Source organism: Myotis brandtii, unplaced genomic scaffold (assembly GCF_000412655.1).
Source record: "Myotis brandtii unplaced genomic scaffold, ASM41265v1 scaffold440, whole genome shotgun sequence".
In the NCBI taxonomy this organism is placed as follows: Eukaryota; Metazoa; Chordata; class Mammalia; order Chiroptera; family Vespertilionidae; genus Myotis; species Myotis brandtii.
The window spans coordinates 1,950,454-1,969,400 of NW_005366834.1; positions in this window are offsets into that span (position 1 = coordinate 1,950,454).

Here is an 18,947-nt window from a genome sequence, read left to right on the forward strand (position 1 = left end):
AGTAACAAAGAAACAGAATTAAAACTTTATTGTGGGGAGCCGCTACAGTGTTTTGGACAGGTTCAAGCCTTGGACTGATGAGAGGGCACAGTTCTTTCATTGCCACATGCAAGTCCCAGCTAGGGACTGGTAGGGCCCTCCCAGCACAACTATAGCCAACAGCTGTAGTTGTAAGCTTGAACCTATGGTCCAAACACGTGGCCCCACGTGCCTGATGTAGGCTTGATAGAATTCAGGTGCATGTAGTTGAGTAGGATTGAAACCCAGGAGAATGTTGTAAAAATCTTGATCATGCCCTTACTTTGCCTCATAGCATCTGCTATAAAATAAAGGCATGGCTGTGGGCATGGTCGCTGTCTCTCAGAGAAGCAGCATCCCTCCAAGACCCGGCTTTCATTCTCTTGTCTGTCTTTTCTAAGCCTTTCAGCCGCCCCCACTCAGGTTCACAGTTAGCTGTGCTGGCACGGCACACTTTAGAAAGATATGCCGCCATGCTCCCAGGGCGGGTTCCTGCCTCAAACCCCACCCTTAGAGGAAACAGCTCCAGGAAACAGCTCCGGGAAACAGCTCGGGGGAGGGTGCAGCTGTTGCCAAGACAACCCCTGCAGGACTGACTTCCTTCCACTTGGTCACAGCGGTTCTGGTCGTGATGAACACCACCCAGGGTTTTTATATAAGTAGATTATCTCTTTCATTGTCTCAGGATCATAAGAATAATTAAGGATACAATTTCTATTTATAGGTCAGCTGGTCAGGAAAATTAATTCTACCTGCAACGTCACTTCCCCTTTGCCATGTAATGTTACATATTCACACCTTCCAGAAATTAGGACATGGGAATATTTGGTCAAAATTAGTTTGCCCAACATAGGCTGCTAACAATACTCCATTCTTGTGGCACTGCTTAAACCAGTGGTGTGAGACTCCCTCCCACTTCTGTAAGCCAGTTTAACACAAATTGCTTACTCATCATTGAGTCTTTGTTCCTAGAATATAATGTCTTGTACAAAATAGGATCAAATATAGTTAAATATAGTCATAAGTTAAAAGATGAAGCATAAGAGGAATATTTCAGAAAAATGTTAACAGCCTCAGAATGAGACTGAGAGACATACCAAGTTATTTCCTAGAAATGTTTAGCATCTGAATAAAAGATTCTGCTCGATTTCATTCCTGGCTTCTTTATTCTGTATCAAGATTACTTCTTTCTAAGTGTTATTTTGCTATTTTGCTTTTTATCAAAATGTTTTATCAAAAACACATCTCTGAAGTACTTTCTCCTTTCATTTGTACCTGCATCCCTAACTTCCCTAAATTATTGATTTCCTTTGCTGTCTATTTATTTTTGTTGTTGTTGTTACTTTACTATGTTTAAGTACAGTAGAAGCTCAGAGTGGGACATAGTTACACAAAGTACTAAGAGCAGGTGAAGTGTAAGGCAATGAAAGGGAAAGACACTTTGGGGGCCTCTTTAGATTATTGTTCTGTATTCAACTATAGTCTACTTTTAATTTCTCTCAAAGTGGTAAGTTACCTCATTTAATGATAGAATTATATTATAAGCATGTGTGGATTGATATTTTCTTTCATTAGATTATCATACTGCCCCTAGTGAATTTTGTGGTTTCCTTTTTTTAATGTCACACCTATAATTATATCCATTGCCAAAGGAAGTAATTTCCCAAAGGATGACTATGAAGCATTTAGATTCATACAGTTCACCACACAGTCTGAACAGATGTGTGTCAACTAATTTACCAAGGCAGTAGTAATTGTACTAACTTCTTATTTTAGGGAATTCTTCTAAGCTGAGCATTGTTTTACATCTTTCTGCCATCAAATTTGTCACACATGGTTAATTTAGGTTTAATTTGCCTGCAGATAATATTGGTGGGACAGACATAGTAAAATATATTATAAGATCCTCATGCCATAGGGATTGTCTCTCTTATACTAACATATTAATAATGTTCATTATTTTATTTTATTTGTGGCCACAGAAATGATGAAAAGAAATGTAGATACTTTGTATCCATCATGTGCACTTACTGAGAATAACTAAGTGATATTACAAAATGTATTCTATAAATCAATCATATAGCTTTAATTAATATTTCCTAAAATTTTACCAATATTCAAGGCACACCTATGAAACAGAAGAAAATAGCATTTTATAATATTAAACTTTGTGAAGTTCTGATTTTCTGAAATTTTAATATTTTTCATAATTAACGTATTTATTTTCTTATACCAATTATATATAATTAATAAATTGACAAATGATAATATGTATTAGGCAATTGATTATCCTAATCATTTTACCTTATTTCTTACAATAATTCAAAGTTAGCAATGCTATTATTATTATTATTTTGAAACTAAACAATCAAAAGATTATTGCCATTACACTTTCAAAGGATATATGTTAATAAGTGATTGATTTAGGACTTAAACCTAGAGATATTTTATTTCATAAACCATAATTATAATCAACACAACATAAGAGAATTTTCAGGTATTAAGATTTCTTAGAATTGCAACTTTTGAAATTATTCATGATGAAACTATGAATATGAGATCAACTATTCCAGTTTAATAAAAATTATTGCTTTATGTTTTTTCTGCTCTGTTGATAGACTAGAGGCCCAGTGCACAAATTTGTGCATGGGTGGGGTCCAGCTGGCCTAGCTCCAATAGGTGGATCGTGGCCAGACCTGGCAGGAGAGGAGACAGTGGGATGTTGGCCAGTGGGCCCGCCCTGATCGGGGCCAGACCAGCTGCAGGGAGGGGCAGGGGGAGGTTTGCTGGCCAGCCCCACCTCCAATTTGTGGAGGGGGGGGTGATTGGGGGTGGAGCTAGCTGGTGGGAGGGGCCCCTGGCTGATTGGAATGGTGGGGGTGGGGTCGGCCATGGGGAGGAGTTGTGGGCAGTGGGCCGGCCGGCCCTGCCCCTGATTGGGGTAGGGGGGGCTGATCAGGGGCAGAGTTGGCTTGGGGAGGGGCCTTGAGCTGATCAGGGTGGTGGGGACCCATCGGGGGTGGGGCTGGTTTGGGGGAGGGGCTGCAGAAGGTTGGCCAGCTGGCCCCACCCCCTATTGGGGTAGGGGGGTGATCAGGGGAGGGGCCAGCCATGGTGAGGGGCTGCGGGGGAGGTGGCCAATCAGCATGGTGGGGGCCCATTGGGAGTGGGGCCGGCAGGAAGGAAGGGCCATGGGGGGGTTGGCTGGCTGGCCCTAACCCCTGATCAGGTGGGTTTGCTGGCCGCTGTGGGTGTCTATAGCAACTGGTCATTATAGTAATTATGGCGTTATGGTCACTGGCTTTTTATATATATAGATAAGGGAAGTTTCATATAAGTTTAAGATGTACAATGTGATGAATTGATACTCATATGTATTGTAAAATATTTACCGCCACAATAAGGTTAGTTAATATATTCTTTATCTCACAAATTACCATTTGGTGTTGTTATTGTTATGGTAAGAACATTAAAGCTTTACTCTCATAGCATCTTTTAAGTATACAATATCCTTATCTATGGCCATCATGCTTAGATCTCCAGAATTTATTCATTTTATAAGTAAAAATTGGAAACCTTTGGCTCTTGACCTTTTAAATTTTGTAAAAATTGACATTTAAATTTGCCAGCTTCCATCAATAATATTTTAATTTCTTCAGTTCTGAAATTAAAATTATGAATGGAATATGTGTGCAAGTGCATATGTGTAAAAGAAAGAGTGTATGTGTGTGTGCTTGAGTGCATGTATGCATGTGTGTGTTGGTGTTTTCTTGCACCTGTCATCTCTTTTCCTCTTTTGGTAAAACTACTGTTTTAGAATATCACCCCTCTCCACTCTCAGGTATGTGGTCCAAGTGGGAGTAAAGCCCTGTGCAGGCTTGTTGCAGTTGGCAGGGCTTCATGGCCCTGTATTAGTCCATCACTTTGTTCCACAGCCTTGGTTTGGGAATGATGGGTCTGGGACTGAGTAAAGCCAGGGAGACACATTCCCATTATTTTTGATAGGATTTGAATGAAAGTAATCTTTTCTTCTTTCTATTGTGATTACAAGGTAGGTGGATATTTTAAACTAGATTTTCAACACCACAGGGATAAGACCTAAGAGGGAAGTAGATGAGAACATTGAACTCTGAGGTCTGGCTCCAGACACTTCTTAAGACAGCTTAACCTTGTCTTGAGATTTTGGTGTGTCAGTAATTTTCTTTATTTGCTTAAGCTTTATAATCTGGTTTTCCAGGTGCTGTTTTATTCTACTGCTGACATTTAATCTACTCTAGCTGGTTTAATCACAGAGTTATTAGGTTTTAGACTTTATGGAAGAGAGAAGAAAAAAAAATGTTTGAGTCTGCTAGCCAGAGAAAGGGATTTCACTCTATTACTGTCCATCTTGCAACCTCCATGGCGGTGGGCACTGTGCACTAGAAACTCCACTGCAGCATCCCAGGAGAACCCTATGCTTCTGTTACTCTACTTGTAACGAGATGGCCTCCCCCAGGGCAATGCCATCGCACATTGCTCAATTCCGCCTTCACATCTCCTGCGTCTACTTGGAGGAATATATCTTGTGTGTATTCTAGTTTTGAGAAAATACAGGAGATATTTTTCATTTCTTTTAGCCCCTATGACATGACAAAACACTATAGAAAATACTAGAGTGGGTCATGAGTGCAACAATACACAGTATTGGTAAAAAAAAAATAGTGAAAAATCCCAAATTAGAAAGTGGGGTTTTGAATCACTCATCTCACAGTGTTAGCATCACCTCTCCAGCTTAGCTTCTCAGCTCAATATTATCCTCTAAGAATGGCTGTATTTCAACTCCAGGTTAGTGCTGAGAATATTAGTATTTATGATAACATTGTTACCCAATTTTCTTAATTTATTATCTATTAGAGATCAGAAAAAAACATTTTAATAACTCATCTGGGACTTCTTAGTTCATACAAGAGGAAATTAGATAAAATACAATCCATTGCCTACCTTACAACATAGAATATTGTCTTTGGATTCTTTAAAAGAACTCTGGGAAAGCCGTTCTACCGTTTCTCCCATTCCTTTCTGCTGGCTTACCAAAAAAACAGACCCCAAACCATCCATATTATCAGAGTGCAGACATATATAATGTTTGTATGCCTTCCCCAACCTCACATGACTTCCCAGATGCATATGGGGCTTGTGTCTCTATTAAATATTACAGAAGTGTCAAAATTGTAAATTATAAACTATGTAAATTGTGAAACATATGCTGTGTTTCTATTTTTTATTAAAATTATAAAATCAAAATTTCTCATCGTGATATAAAATATGAACACTGAATTGAAATAAATTGCTGAAATGGTGTAAAGAGGAGTTGCTCTGGTTTGCCATGGTTACGGGATAACATGACTTACTGTGTAGTGCTGGTTCATGACAGTTAGTAGGCAAATTTGTCCTTCTAGTCCTTAAATATTTAAGTTGGGACAGAGTATATTTTATATTTCTGTCTATATCAATTGACAGTCCTTCTCAGTATTTTTAAACCATGCTAGACTTCTGAGTGTTACTCCAACGTCGCTCCCGGCTGAGGACCTTGTACTCTGTCTGGAATGCCCTGTGTCCAAGTGACCAGTGATACGCACTAATTAGCCCTTCCTGTGACTGAGATTTAACTCAGACATCACTGCAACTTCAAATCTTTCCCTACGCACTCAGTCTGATTTGAATTCCTGGCTCCAAGTTATAGTTACCCAGCTTTATTTTTTCTAGTTTTGGTCACTATCAGAAAGTATACAGTTAATGCATGTTTTACTGGTTGATTATTTGCTCTCCCATGAGAACACTATCTACTTAAAAGCAGGACTTCATCTTCTTCAATATTGCATTCGTGCCTAAATTACATCACATATATTGACAGTTTTGAATAAGTATTTGTAGAATGAGTAATATAGTGATTTTAAAAACGAAAAGGTGAACTTCAGGACAATTCTTTGAAGGGTCTGTATTCACCCATCTAGATAATTTTTTTTTTAGACTCTAAATTTTCTTCCCATTTCTCTATATAGGTTAGAGGGACACATCTATACAGTAAAACCTAAGGTCAGCCCTAGATAGTTCAAAATCACTTAAGTGAATTGTGAATGTACACAACAATAATGACCCAAGTTATGAACCTTCCATTTATTCCTCCTATGATTTTCCTCTTATTGAACGGAAATTGAAATGATGAAATTTAATTATCTACCACTCCAAGCATCTGCCATTAGCAGCAATTAGGAGCAAGAGGCTGATTAGAGTGTGTACTCACTTCTTTTAGGAGATTTTCCTGTGAACTTACTTGTCCCCAGTTGTAGTACTTTAAAGAGTGAATGCAGTTTGATGCAGTGTCTGTTATCCTACTCATCGTATTCGTTAAATTTATAGAGTACAGTCTAGTTTTGCCTTCATGTTAAATATATCAATAATTTTAAGCTTTATTATAAAATATGTTTTTCTCCCAAATAAAAATTACCAGGTTGATTACATATTGATAACAATGTCATTGTTTACAAAATCAGATAACCTGTTCAAAATAATCCATGTCTACTCTTTAAATTTTCATAACTATTAGTTAAACACCTTAATATTTGTTTTCTTCATATATTTATATTTATTTTTCCACAAATATGACTTTCTGGATCTCAGAGACCACAAATGTTTTTTTTTTTTAAATATGACTTTTTGTTCTTTGTATTTATATAAAATAATGTTTAGATACCTATTTCAGTTCTAAAAGAAGATATATATTCTATCCAAGAAAAAAGACACAGATTTTATTTTATTTATTTTTAAGAAGTAGAGGAAATATTTTTTAAAAAAATTAGGTTTAGACTGACAAGTGTGGAAGTGATTGACATGTATGAGTTTGCTACAATCTAATTATTTGTATAGTGGTCTCATAAGTAAATATAGAAAAATATTTTGTATGACCAGATTTATTTCTATATTCCAGTGATTCCATCAAAATATATATCATGTTAGTATGTACACAACATAAAGAAAATATAAAATTACTTTTAATGACTGATGCAATATTTAATATACCTGACAGTTGAAGTATTATAAAATTAACATTACATTTTTAATTAAAAAGGAATTGTAAGTGAATTAATATTTAGTGAAATTAAATGCTTAGCAGACTGGATATTCATGTTAATGAATAGGTTATACTACTAAAAACAATGAAAGTAAACACTCATATATTTATGTACATATTTATAATTTTAATGTATTTATGTCATAATAGTATAGTATATAATGTTTATTTAATATCTTATACTTTATTCATTATAGACTGGACAGCATGAAATTTAGCATATATGATACATTTTTAATAACATTAAAAAGGATAGTATATTATATGATAATAACATAATGATGATTATCTTGCAGGCATATTGATTATTTAATCCATTAAGGAAATCAAGATAAAATTCTTAGATAATTTTTTTATATTACTATTAAAATGCAATTTTTCATATGGGACATTTTTTAAAATAATTCCATAATTTCTAACCACTAAAGGGAAAGATTTCTTTAAAAGACTGTTAAAAGAAGTTTCTTTGTTGATGCCAGACCTTGATTTTGTCTCCATCAAATTAAAACTAAAAATACAATATATTTCTTCATGTTGAATCAAGCCTACAATGATGTTTAACTATGTAGTTCTTTTGCCCTGTTACCTATAGATTTATATTCAAATCACATAGCAATATCACCTAAGTATATATTGCCTGCACTACTCAACACTCATTATTAAAATTTGTTTAAAAATATTTGTTACTGAGCTCCTCAGTTTGGACCCAGAATCCCTCTATCGCATTTGTAGGGGTACAAATATGAACATGACAGAGAGTTTGCATAGTAGCTGAGTACAAAGGCAGTTAAACATGCAATTGCATAATCATCTAGATACTTACCATTGCCAAAACACAGTAATAAATTAAATATTTTTATGTACTATAAAATGATAAGTGGGAACTATTTAATATGTAATTGAAAATTGGCCATGTAAAACATCATCTAAATATAACATTTTTATTTTATTTTACATTACTAAAATGATAAAAAGATTAAGATCTTTTTATTCTAGACTTTAGCACTGCCTTGTTCCTTAACCCTAGCCATGTTTACACCAGAATAACTGTGTAGAAGCACAGATAGCAAATAAGAAAACAACACAGTCTGTGTTACTGATATAGAGACAGTAACTACATTAATGTTAGAAGATGAATAAATTAAGGTTTATTAATAACTTTACTCAAAAATATGCGAATGAATTCCAGTCAAAATTTTTATTTTACTCCTATATTATCATTCAAGGACCAATTAGCTTATTGTGACGTGTTTCTCTCAGTTGTAAAATGTAGAAAAATATCACTCACACCTGAGAATTATGAGGATTAAATAAAATAATTTGTATTAAACATTGAACTGTAATATAATGTTTAAAATAACTCATTAAGCATATGGTCATAAACACATGTTTTTATATGTAATATAAATAATCTCATTGACATCTGAATGAGAGAAAAATCATGAAAGTACTAAATGTTAAATTTAAGAGTAGATTAAAATCTGAACACTGAATTTATTCCAGAGCAATTTTAAGTTCACTCTTTTCTTAGAATTTAGAATATAACATTTTGATTCCTCACCACCATAAAAAGAAATGAGAAACCCAAATCTCAAGGGAACCTCCTCTTTGATTCCCTGCCTCAGATCTTTTCTCTGTGTTTGAGATCTATATTGCATATTCTTCCTTTGATCTCTGCCTGAAAAGGCCACTAACAACAGATCTAAACTTTGGTATGAAGAGTCCTAAACAGACATATACAAGACAAAAGTTTAAAAATAAGTGAAATAAAGATAGTCCATGTATAACACAACTATGTTAAATTCAATTAATATATTTTTTAAATATATGATTGTTCAACTATTAATAATGGGTCTACTTATAAAGCCATCTATCCTATCTCATTATACATTAACATTGCAATACTTTTAAAATTACTCAAAAAGTTTACCAAACATTAGGGGTAAAAAATAAATATAGAATACACCTAATAGATAATACTATAAATACTGATATTTCAAGTATAGAACAGGAAAAGTAAGCAATCTAATTAATAATGGCTCAAAATTATAGACAAAATCCATAGAAGGTGCAAATATCCACTTGATATATGAAAACCGTTTCTTTTCTTTTCTTTTCTTTTCTTTTTTTTTTTTGCTGGTGATATAGAGGTTCAAGGGAGTTATAATTTTTGACAAAACTGATACTTAATTGGGACCATTGAGTTAGGAAAATAATGTCGACCAATACCTTTTTTATGTTTAGGCAATTAAAATGTCTGTTCTCTAAATACATACATTTATGTATGCTCATTACATTTAGCTCCAAGTCCAAAAAATCATGAGTGCATACAGTAGACATCAACTACTGTGAAAATATATAAAAACAAATTAGAAAAGAACCAATTCCAACAAAATGATTAAAAGACTTGAACACATTTTTCATAGAACAGGAAATGCATATGATCAATAAACATTTGAACAAATATTCAGCTTGAACAGTAAGGAGGCACATGAATTTTGGCTTGAAATATTGATATTGGTAGTTGCATTGTTCTCAATGGCAGATACTTTAAATAGAAAGTTTACCTATGGGAGAATGAAAAATGAAGGTGTTATATTCACACAAAGGGATATTAAAAACAGTTAAATAAATTTCAGAGACATCAATAGAGCCCCCCCCCCCCCCCCTCTCTCTCTCTCTCTCTCTCTCTCCATAGCAGGGTCTGATTGCAGCCCCCGTAGCAGTCAGTGCTGGGTCGGCGTGGCAGAAGTCAGTCCTACAGTCATTGCTGGGTCACCATGGTGACCAGTACTGACTGCTGAGGGGGCTGCGATCAGGCCCGGACAGAGGCCAGGAGAGAAAAGCAGGGTCTGATTGCAGCCCCCGTAGCAGTCAGTGCTGGCTCGGCATGGCAGAAGTCAGTCCTGCAGTCAATGAACATAGGGTCAATTAACATTAAGTGAACATAGAGTCAATTAATATCTCTTTGAGAGGAGTTGAGAATATAAAGTACAGTGTAGAGCAATTACTTATATTATTTCACATAAAACTCTTTTCAACTAAGATATTTTCCTTTATTTAAAATGTATCTTTATTATTGAAAGTATTAGAGATGCCCCTTTGTTTTAGTTTTTTTTTTGTGTTTTTTTTCCCCTATTGATCTCCTCCACCCTGCACCTGCCCCTTCCAGGCCTTCGCCAGACTATTGTCTGTGTCCATGGGCTCTTCCTATCTAATACATAAAAATCTAGAAAGATTTAGAGAAAATAAAATAAAAGCTATGCCAGGTAAATATTGAACAGAAGAGCTGAAGTTGCTGCATGAATGCTGGATACAGGCTTGAAGCCAAAACATAACTTATGAGATAAAGTTAGTCATTGTAACATAACTAAAGGGATAAGATGGTTCCCAATACTTATACACATAATAAGACAATGTGGGAGTTCAGAATGAGCCTCACCAAGATGTGTCTCAGTGGTATGCAGAATTTTGAGCTAAGGGCAATTTTAGCTTCAGGCTCAAGTGAAAATTCTGCCCCTCCCTTTAACTACCTAAAAAAAATTGAATTGGAGGCCTTGCCCATAATAACACATTACCCTATATAATAAAAGGCTAATATGCAAATCGACCGAACAGCAAAACGACTGGTCGCTATGACATGCACTGACCACCAGGGGGCAGGTGCTCAATGAAGGAGCTGTCCCCTGGTGGTCAGTGTGCTCCCACAGAGGAAGCGCTACTCAGCCAGAAGCTGGGCTCATGACTGGCTAACGCAGCAGTGGTGGTGGGAGCCTCTCCCACCTCCATGGCAGCGCTAAGGATATCCGACTGATGGCCCACTCCCCATAGGGCTCCCAGACTGCGAGGGCTCTCTGAGGGCTCCCAGACTTCAAGAGGGTGCAGTCTGGGTTGAGGGATCCCCACCCTCCAAGTGCACGAATTTCGTGCACTGGGCCTCTAGTATTAATTATAATTTGATAATATCTCAAAAATGACATAATTATACTTTTTCTATGAAATTAAAAGTATTTACCATGAAAAATACATATATCCCTAATATATATCCCTATATATGTACATATATATAAATACTTTATACTTATTTTTTATATGTAAATGGAACTGTAAAATAGAAGACCTATAGATTGACAAAGTATTCAGAATGATGGTTTACTGAGTATTATTAAATGTATTATATTTACTTTGGTATAAACATTTGCCAAGTTAGTGAAATATTAATTAACAACTTATCATTATGTCCTATTATTTTGTCTGTTCCTTCTTATATAAGAGAAATGGACAAAAACTTTTTCAAAATATTTAGTGGCTAAAGAATAGCAGCAATTTACCAATAATTATTGTTTCCTAAACCCACAGAATTGTGAGTTGAACTCCTAGAGGTTTTACGTATTTTTTTTCTGTCACTGAAAAAAGCAGAAGTCTCACAGTGTGGATTGTCTGTGTCCATATGATCAGGTGTAGGTAATAGGTAAATCACATGGCACATTAAGAAACCAGATCAGCTCTGAATCAGTTTTTGTTGACTTCCTGATTTGGTTATTCCCAAAGGCTTGGCATGTAGGATTGCTTTGACAATTGTCTATCTCACTAGCCTATTCTGTTTTTGCCGCTCAGGACAAAAATTGCAGAGAACTGTCTTATCATCAGAATCAACAAGCAAAGGCAAAATTACCCCTTGCTGCACTGGTGTGACTTTGTTAACTGAATATTATATTCATACTTCCTTTTAAGCATATTACAAGACAAAAAAACATAATGTATAATGTATTAGTTCCATGCTATCATCATAGTACAATTCTTAAAAAGCAAGTCTAAATGATGCCGGAAGTTTGCATAAATACTGCTAGCCTCTACATGAAAACACCACATACCCCCTGAACAACAAGCTTGGGACTATGGAGTACATTTTGAAATTAGTCTACCTACAACACGCACTCAAGATGAGCTGCAACAGGAAGAACTAGACTAGAGTCGGACTTGGTGAGACATGTACTGCCTACTCAGATTTCTCCTTGATCCCCAAGCACAGCAGGTAGTGGGACAAGAAGGTACTTAAAAATGGGCATGTTAAATGAAATAAGAAACAAGGCATGTTTGTTCTCCTACTTCTGCTCTGCTTCTGTTCATGTCTCAGTAAAATTTGACAGAATTAATGTTATTTTTTTCCCAATAAGAATAGAAAATGTTTCTTCCATGCAGGGGATGATTAGATGGACTGAAAATGTTCCCTATAATAATCTCTAGGCTGAACAGAGAAAGCTCAGTTGGAAGTTCTATTCTTTCCATCACAAATCTGTGAGGCAAAGGAAATGTAGCATTCTGCTCCACAATTGTATAATTACCTGCTTTAAGAGTTTTAGTGTTAAGAGTACTTAATTTGAATTGGCTGTGCCTCAGAGAGGTTAAAGAGGATTGGAATAAGCTGACCCTGCTAATAGTGCAGTTGATGTCTGAAGTCTTTTATTCTGTGGGCTGGTTTAGAGGCTTGGAGAAATAGATAACTCATGACACACAAATTTTATATAATTAAAGCTTGCTCAACAAAGTGCAAAGAATATATTTTCAGCAAACCATGCTAGGAGCCAGTGAGCTAGCAGATATTCAATAAGAATAGCTTCTTGATTCCATCCAGATTCTTAAAGGAAACTAGGGGTTGCAATGCTTCCCGATTGAGGGAAGCCTTATATTAAGGATCATCAAAACAGTTTTATGTTCTGCCCTGGCTGGGTAGCTCAGTTGGTTAGAGTATCTTCCTTATATGCCAAGGTTGTGGGTTCAATCCCAGGTCAGTGCACATACAGGAAGAAACCAATAAATGCATCAATAAGTGGAACAAGTTGATGTCTCTCTCTCTCTCTCTCTCTCTCTCTCTCTCTCTCTCTTGCAAATCAATCAATTAAAACATTTTAAAAAGTTTAATTTCTAAATTAGCACCCTAAAAAACATCAAACTACTTTAAATAATTACAAACATATCTATTGAGAGATAGGTAGGTAGATAGATAGATAGATAGATAGATAGATAGATGATAGATAGATAGATAGAAAGAAAATAGATATCATGCATTCTGTTCTAATATCCAGGTTTAGGGCTCAATATCTTTTCTGGAACTATATTGTTACAGTCAATCCTGAAATATATAAAGGGCATTTGTTGTTTCTATGTGATTAAACTCAAAAGTGATCTTCCTATTCTCTTTTTCTAAAGACTGCTTCCTACATAATGCACAGTATGAAATATTACCATTTGTTTGTTTCTGCCTGCACACTTTTTCACCACTACAGGATAAGGTGCAAGAGAGAAGGGATGATGACTGGCTTTACTCCCCTCAGCATCTCATGTTGAGTACATGCTCGCTAAACATTTGTTGAATGCATGAGTGAACGAATAAGCTGCGCAGTTAAAAGATGACAAGCTGAGTGTCATGATATGCCAAGGACTGACAGCTAGATGATAGGATATTTCCAAGCTCCCAGACAAACATTTCTAAGTTAAGGTAAAACTCTCAGATCTATTGTCAGTCCAGAAAACATTCACTTTACCTCTGTCCTATAATATGAATTGTTTCAGTTTTCTGAGAAAAGTAATATTGGGATAAACTTTGAAACCTTGTAATGGTACAAGATTTTGAACACTTACTTGTTTTTTATTAGTTGTTTTTGTTGTTTTTTTTTTCCTGTCATGTAATTAAGAATTAGGGAAAAAATCATTTTGGGTACAGTATGTCAGAGCACAAGCCTACCATGGAGGAATCTGTGGTAGGAAGAATGTGGAGGAGAAAGAGGATGGTTACACAAAGAGAATTGATAAAATAAGCAAACTCAGAGAAAAAAAAAAGAAAAAATCAGGAGCCAGTATCCCCAATACTATACCAGAGAATTGGTGACAATATGGAATGGGAATTAATAAGGGTAAATACTGATGCTGGATTGAATTAGAATGAGCGCCTGAAAGAAGTGACACTCTAATAACAATGAGCACCTTAGTGCCCAGATCTAGGCTCTCATTCCATTCTCCATTGAACAGAACCAGGGTTCCATGTAGATATCACTGATACCTAGACTAGAATAGTAAAATTATAAGATGAGCTTGGAACAGCTATAATAATAAAAGCGCAATATGCTAATTAGACTAGATGTCCTTCCAGATGTCCTTCCAGACGACCTTCTGGAAGAAACCAGGGCTGCGAGAGAAGACTGGGTCCTGGGTGCCAGAGGGAAGCCGGTGCCAGTAGCTGGGGGGAAGGAAGGCCTACTCTTGCACGAATTTTGTGCATCGGGCCTCTAGAATTGTTATAAAAAGCAGGAAAGTGCTGAAAGAATAATGGAGGCTTCTTGAAAGGCCAAATTGTTGACAATTTGAGTGAGCATTAAAATAATGGTCTCAATAGATTATAATCCTTAGAAGAAGAAAAAATCAACCATATTGATATAAATGAATAAATACATACATTGAAAGATTAATTAGGTATGAGATATGTGCACAATTTCAAATTGTCTCCCTACAAAGTACTTAAGACTAATAAATTGGTAGAGTATCTTTCTAATAGAGAAGCTTAGCTGGCATAATGTGATCAATATGATAAAGTGAGCAATGTGAATATCATCAAGATAAATTAAAAGCATGCATCACCTGAGAGCATGCAATGAGGACTATCACTCTGTGATATTCTTACGGAAGAAATATATCTTGAATGTAACCATTTTGTAGGCACATAGACACAGGACTAAGACATAGAAATAAGATCTGTCTGGTCTGCAAAGAGACAGGAAAGTAAGGAAGGGAATTGAAAAAAATAAAATGAATGCCATTATGAAGGGGATGGTTTGGGTTTTCAAGCATTTAGGACAAAGACAAGGTCAATGCCATTATTTACCACTTAGATAAGAAATAGGTGTCACCTGAGTTTATAAACATAGGCTCAAATTTAAGCATATTGGATTGTTGTCCTTATGCTTTATTTTCATTGTGATTGTTTGCTATTTCAGCCTAATCAACAGTTGATCATTGTCTTCTTATTTCTACCACTAAGGCAATCGATACAATTCTGCCATTGATCCCATAATGTGATTTGCCCTATGTGATTTTAAGCTAATTTGGACTATTTTTTTCTATCAATATTAAGACTTTTTAAACATTTGACACAATACTTCCTCCTAAATCTCCAAATTGGATTATTTCAGTGACCTTTCAATTGGTGTGCAGCAATAATTTTTAAAACATAAAATGCCTGACAATTTAGTCAGGGACACTGAGCTCTTTTCCCTTAGATTTTCAAATAAATAAATATCACAACAATAGCCATCCAGTGTGGAGGAATTAAAACTATATTTTTTGTCTGATTGGCAAAATAATAATATATTTCTTGGTGGGCCTCTGAAGTTTAGTAATTAGTTTATTTGCCATAAGATGAAAAATGTTGACAATCGCTATATTATTTGATTGTTGCCAACATCCCTTTTCCTGTTTCTAGTTCCCAAAGAATCGATTTTAGACTCCTTTCAAATCATGTTTCACAATTCTACCACCTTCTATCCAAGGCAGTCTATATGCTACAAATTTTTTTAAAAAATAAATCCACTCACTTAAGGCATTACAAACAGTGCTGAGAATATTTTAGAAATAAATTATCTGAAAGACTTGTACAGAGAGGAAGAAGATGAAAGGATAAGGGGGAAAAGAAAAAATACATATCAATATCTTGAATTCTATTGCATGCCTAGTTCTAAACACTGAAAAAATCCAGAGGAATTTTAAACAAAATTGGTCACTCTTTTTCTTCATCCCAGTCTCTTTTCCTGGGCTGAGTATTTTTTCTGCTTCTGACTTTATTCTCACTCATGCTCTTTTTAGCTATTCCTTTCCCCTGGAAATGTTTTTTTTGGTTGGCATTTCAGGATTTCAAAACTGTTAAGTGATCTAAAGTTTACTCTAAGGATATATTTATTTCTCCAGACTCTTTTGTGAAATGAGATCACTACAGCCATGTAACTGGATTTGCTTTATCACTCAATCAATACTCCTTTCACTGAGCAGTGGCAAGAGGAATCTCAGGGAAAGCAGTGGCTGTAAGGGAAAATGAGTTTGAACAGAAATGGGGGAACAAGTTATTGGAGAATTGTTTTTAAAGTAATATAGAGAAATAAAGATTTACAGTATGAGAATCATTGCACCAACAAAACATCTTATAGTCCTTTTCTTTCTTACTCTGTGTATCGTTCTTTAGGTCTCTTGCATCTATGCCCAGATCTTTTCCACCTATTTGTTCTTCTTTATTTTACTATTTTATTGACAAGACCATTGACCCTAATTATCCTGTCTGTCTGAGTTCCCCTTCCCTTTCCAAGTCAATTCTTAAAAATTAACAGGATCCAGGAATTTCATTAAATAAAAAGTTGTTAATATAAATGCATTTACATGAGGGTTCCAAATACACACATAGTTTCATACAATTTTTACAAAAATCTTGATTATTTTGAAGGTAATATTATTGTTAAAAATGTATTATTAGCTCTACTTTATAAATAAGAAAACACAAACATTGAGAAACTAAGTAACTTACATAGTTAAAGAAGCTTGAATAAGATTTCGATGTAAATTATGACTCCTAAATCCACTTTTTGACATTTATTAATTTCTCCAAAGTTTTTGGCATTCTTGTATTTTCATAGGCATATATATATATATGTATAAATGTATATATTTACATATGTATATCTTATGAATATAGATAAGATAGAAACTTAAGCACAAATAATTACATACATTGTTGATACTATATTTTTAAACAAACTGTTAGATAAATTAAGGATAAGAAAATACATTTTTATGTTATCTTCAATTATTCCTTCTTTGATGTCCTTCCTTTCTTTGGATAAGTCTTAGTTTATTACCTATATTGTTTTCCTTCTTTCTAAAGAAATAATTATTTTAAATTGATTTTTAGAGAGAGAGGAAAGGACAGGGAGAGAGAGAAACATCAATTAGGAAGAGAAATATTGATGTGAGAGACAAACATAGATGAGCTGCCCCCTGCGCACCCTACTTGGGGTCGATCCCACAACCTGAGCATGTGCTCTGACTGGGAATCAACAGGCAACCTTTCAACTGAGCCACACAGGCCAGGACAGAACTTAATATGACTTATAAGACAGGCCTACTGGCAACAAATACCCTCACATTTTATTTGTCAAAATGGCTAGGAAAATCAGGCTGAACTACCACTGAACTTTCTGTCTAGGAAAGACTCCTGGCTCCCCTCTGTAGTTGGGCAGAGTCTCTGGCTTGGGTTTCTGCTCAAGTGCCATTGTAAGTGGGGCTCTAGGATGGGCTAGGTAACTTCCTGGCTACTCTATTTAGGCTTCTTGCTCAAGTAGGGCTGGAGGCTATATTTAGCCAAAGAGGGGGCTTAGAATTTGCTTCAAAGCCCAGATAGGGCCATAGAATGGGCTCAATGACTGGTATAGCTTATTGGCTCAGGAACTAAATCAGGCAGAATTACCTTCCTAGCTTCCTGTACAGACAGGGCCACAAATTTGCTTCTATAAATGTGTTGGTTAGGCTCTTTTCTTGGATGCTGCTGTAAGTGGTCCTGTAGGATGGGCTACACAACTTCACTTGTGCCTGGTCAGGCTTCCTGTTTAGGCGAAACTGAAGGCTATCTTCTAAAATTGACAGGACTTTGAGTTTGCTTCCCTGCTCTGATGGGGTGAAATAATAGACTGTAAGACTGGTTTGGTTTGTTGCCTGGGTACCTGAGTCAGGAAGAAATGTTTGCCTGGCAGACAAGTCCACTAACTCAACTCTGCAGATAGACAGATCTGAATAGACACATTTCAAAGAAGACATGGATGGCCAACAGGTACATGGAAAGATACTCAAAATCAGCAATCATTAGGAAAATGCAAATCAAAATGATAATAACATGTCATTTCACATGTGTTATAATGGCTATCATCAAAAGATAAAGATAAATGTTGGTGAAATGTAGAGATAAAGGAACCTTCATGCACTATTGGTGAGAATGTAAATTGGTGTAGCCACTATGGAAAACAGTATAGATATTTCTTCAAAAAATAAAATAATAGAACAATCATAGGACCCAACTATTCCACTTCTGGGTATTTATCTGAAGAAAACCAAAACACTAACTTGAAAAGATATATAACACACTCCCCTGTTCTTTGCAGCATTATTTACAATAGCAAAAATATGGAAACAACCTAAGTGTCCATCAATGTATAAATGGATAAAGAATGAAATATTAGTCAGCCATAAATAAAAATTAAATATTTTTATTTGCAACAATATGCATGAAATTTGTGGCATAATGCTAATTGAAATACACCAGACAGAGAAAGGCAAACACGATAAGATTTTCTTATATGTTGAATCTAAATCAGCGGTTCTCAACCTGTGGGTCGCGACCCCTTTTGCGGTTGAATGACCCTTTCACAAGGGTCGACTAAGACCATCCTGCATATCAGATATTTACATTACGATTCATAACAGTAGCAACATTACAGTTATGAAGTAGCAACAAAAATAATTTTATGGTTGGGTCACACCATGAGGAACTGTATTTAAAGGGCCAGGAGGTTGAGAACCACTGAAAAGAAAAAAATTAAAACAAAACAATTTACATTAAAACAAACTAATAATAAAGCAGCTCATAGATACAGAGAACATTGGTGGTTACCAGAGAAGATGGGGGGGTCTAGGGTGGGAGAAATGGTGAAAGACATCCAAAGGTTTAAACTTTTATTTATAAAATAAATGTAACAGATATAATGTACAGCATGGTGACTATATATAT